This window comes from Trichosurus vulpecula, chromosome 6, assembly GCF_011100635.1.
Source record: "Trichosurus vulpecula isolate mTriVul1 chromosome 6, mTriVul1.pri, whole genome shotgun sequence".
Lineage (NCBI taxonomy): Eukaryota > Metazoa > Chordata > Mammalia > Diprotodontia > Phalangeridae > Trichosurus > Trichosurus vulpecula.
The window spans coordinates 260,178,352-260,182,179 of NC_050578.1; the positions used below are offsets into that span (position 1 = coordinate 260,178,352).

The window sequence follows — 3,828 nt, forward strand, 5'->3', positions numbered from 1 at the left end:
GCCTATTTACAGTCAACATTTTTGGGACTACCTCAGCCTTAGCTTCGTTCTTAGTTCCCCATGGTACTATATATTATCATTATTATTATTATTTGTAATTACCAGCAATGGTGTTTCCTGACATGGCTTGCTGGGAATGACGTGGCTTGAAAGGGAAGAGTGAAATGGAATTTAAAGGGAAAGGATTTGGTATAAGGAAAGCCTAAAAGTTCCCACAATCCCAGCCTAGAATAATGATTATTCTTTTTTTTCTTGGCAGGGCAGTTGGGTTTAAGTGACTTGCCCAAGGTCGCACAGTTAGTACATGTGTCAAGTGTCTGAGGCCGGATTTGAACTCAGGTCCTCCTGACTCCAGGGCTGGCGCTCTACTCACTGTACCACCTAGCTGCCCCAAGAATGACTATATTTTTAGGATGCATTCAGGTGCTTTGCAGTTTTTCATGGAACTGCCAAATATGGAAAGGATGTTAGAGTTGAGAAAGCAAATGTTTCATTATAATTCATTGACCCTTTACCTCAGTTTGAGGAATCTGTTGAATGACTGGTTTAGATGTTCTTCAATGTTCCATCTAACTGAAATGTTCTGAGTCTTTAGGCCTGTATAGGTATTCTTTGTGAATCCACATTACAGGGTTATGGGGACCCTGTAGATGTTCAAATTATCAATGAGCATGAGTCCGAGGGATCTGGGTATCAATGCTGATCAGAATAAAAGGACAGAGTGTTGGATACCATAGAGAGAGAGAGGCTGAGGTATGTATCATCCAATTGTTTATGTATTTGAAATAGAGCACATGCAAAATCAAAATGGGACTGAATATATTAAGCAAAAGAAAGGTGGCAACTAGAAGCAGGATAGCTTTTGTTGCTCTGGTTTCAGGCAGTGTTTTTATAGAGGAGCTATTATTATGAATATGATTGACATTCCTCTTGTGTCTGTATAGGATTAAGACCATATGGACACTAGAAGAGGTCATGAGAAACACAAACAAAATATCATGAACACATTTTATGATTGCAACTTTTATATATTTGTTATTAAATACATCTATAGATCTATACCAGTGTTGCATCCATATTTACTGTCTGTGCTATTCTTTGGACCAATTTGGTATAGAGGTATAATGATACCTAATAGTATATTGAAGTTCCAGCAAAGAATAATGCATGGAATGATGCACTTTGGTGCTCTCATTTTGAGCTGTGCCCATATGGAGTTGTTGGGACTAATGGTGATGGCCTGGAAGGCACTCAAGAGGCAGGTGCTACACAAGGAGAGACTCCGGCTTAGTGTCTGCATGTATGTTATGATTTTAATCCCAATCTCATCCAGGAGACATCTCACCCTCCAAAGTCTTGCTATAGTAGGTATTCCCCTAAAGAGAAGCACCATGGCATTGGAAAAGGCCAAATGGATGAAAATTAGATTTTTAGGTCTTGTTCTCCGAACAAGGAGGAAATTAAAGCTGTTTAGGAAGAAGAGGATACAGTTCCCTAGGAATCCAGCTACAGTTGGTTGAAGGTATACTATCCCCAGAATTTCATCAAAAGTCAGCATTTCTTTAGATGTCTTATGAAGATGATCTGGGACCTATGGATAAAACATGAAATTATGGTCGTTACATAGTAAAATTTTTCCACTGAATTTCCATGACTTTCTGATCTCCCATATAAGGAGCAATAAAATTTCTCAGACAGTGGTTAGTGCTTTACTATTGAACTCAAAAATTCCCTTCCTAGATGAAAATATTCTGTAATTCTATATTTCCCTATGCCTGAAAATGTCCTGGAAAGTTGGTACAATGAATAGAGTGTTGGGCCTGGTTGACCAGGAACTTTTTTTTCTTTGTAAGCATAATGTTTTCATTTTGTATTTTGAAGTGGTCTCAGGATCTGGTTTAGATAAACTGAAAGATTATTTATAGACATCTTTTCTTTGACCCAAGTTCCAGGCTTCAAGAACATGATTCAATGAGGAAAACTCAGATGGGAATAACAGATAAAACCCCTCTGCAGATTTTCAGATAATGATTTTCAGTTTTTTTCAACAAAAGTTTATAGACTACTCTCAGGAACTTTTGCCAAATACTGAACTCTTATCCTGAAAGTTTGGACCTTTGGATTTATCGAACACTAGATTACTATGGCAATTTACTACTGTATATTTTATACCTAATCTATTTGCCTGATCTATTACTCTATTTCATAACCTGTACCAGATTGTTTTCATGAATGCTCCTTTGTAACATAGTTTTAAATGTGATATTGCTAGGCCAAGAAGGTAGGATGTTAGTGGGGATGAAATGGAAGCCATGTAGGTCAACTGTTCAAGCAGACAATAAATAGCACTCCAGCCATGGAGAACAGCTAGGGAAAATGCCTGGAGCTGAGTGATGAAGAATCTTGTTCATGGAAAAACCAGGAGACCATTGTCACTCCATTGAAGAATATATGTCAGGGAATATGTTGTAAGAAGACTAGAATGGTTGGAGAGGGCTAAGTTATGAAAGACTTCGAATGCCAAACTGAGAACCTTGTATTTGTTCCTGGAGGCAAGAAGAAGCCACAAAGGTTTATGGAGTAGGGGGAATGACAAAATCAGACCACAGCTTTTAGAATATCACTTTAGTGGCTAAATAGGGGATGGATTGGATAGGCAGAGCCAACAGCAGGCTACTTCAATAATCCAGGTGTGAGGCATAGGGACTACCTTAGAGTGGTAGAAAAATACAAGGAAAGGAGAGGGCTTATTCTAAAGATGTTGTAAAGGTGAAATTGACAGGCTTTGGCAACAGATTGGATGTAGGAGGTAGAGAGACAGCAAGGTATCCAGGATTCTCCTAAATTCTGATCATGAGGGATTGAGAGTGTGGTGTTTGTTGCCCACTAGAGTAATGGGAAAATAGAAGGAAGTGTGAAAATTTTAGGGGAAAGATAAGTAGTTCAATTTTACACATAGCCAGAGGATTGCTTGCAATGCCAATGTGATACTTGTAGCAGCTCATATGAATATGCGTATGTATTTCCAGGACTGGTTCACAAAATATAATAAGCTCTCTTCCTCTAAGATAAAACCCAATTATTTTTTTGGAACATCACTATTAAAATACCAGAAGGCGACACTGAGCTAGGTACTCATCACCATTCCAGGCAGCTTGGACTTCTTAAGCTTTCTTTAATTTCTCCTAGGCAAGATCCTCCCTCCACCTGTTTCTCTCTCTGCCTGCTTCTCTCTCCACATGCTTCTCTCTTGCCAAGTATTACAATATGTACTGTTTCCAATCAAAGACTTAGGACTTCATTGGCTTAGTGCTGAAAAGCTTGGAAATCAGTACTTAGTTGAAAAGGTATGGAAATCTCTGTGACCCAGAGCCTAATTGGCTCTGTGTGAGGACTCCACATAAAGCCTATTAATGAGCAGGGGAGATCTTATATATCATTAACATTACACTTCTGGAGATCCAGTTTGAGATTCTGGAAAGCAGTTGATTAGAAGTGAGCAGAGGAATGAGACCAGGATAAGTAGATTTGAAGATCATTGGGAAAGAGAAGGTAACTAAATCCATGGGAGCTAATGAGATCACCAAGTGAAATAGAATAGAGGAGAAGAAGGCTCAGTTCATAACCTTGAGGGACATCTTCAGCTAGAGGATGTGATTTGGAGGAGAATCAATCAAAGGAAGAGAGAAAAGGATCATGCAGATAGGTAGCATGACAATTAGGAGAGTGGTATTCTGGAAACTTAGAGAGAAAAGAGAGTCAAGGAGGAGACAGTGATCAAAAGTGTCAAAGGCTGTAGAGAGGTAAAAGAGAATGAGGACTGAGAAA

General features: G+C 38.9%; 1 pseudogene; it reads right to left on the minus strand.

Moving 5' to 3' along the window:
* Nucleotides 1–662: 662 nt before the first annotated feature.
* On the minus strand, nt 663–1,558 carry LOC118852901 (annotated as a pseudogene).
* Between the last annotated feature and the right edge of the window lie 2,270 nt (nt 1,559–3,828).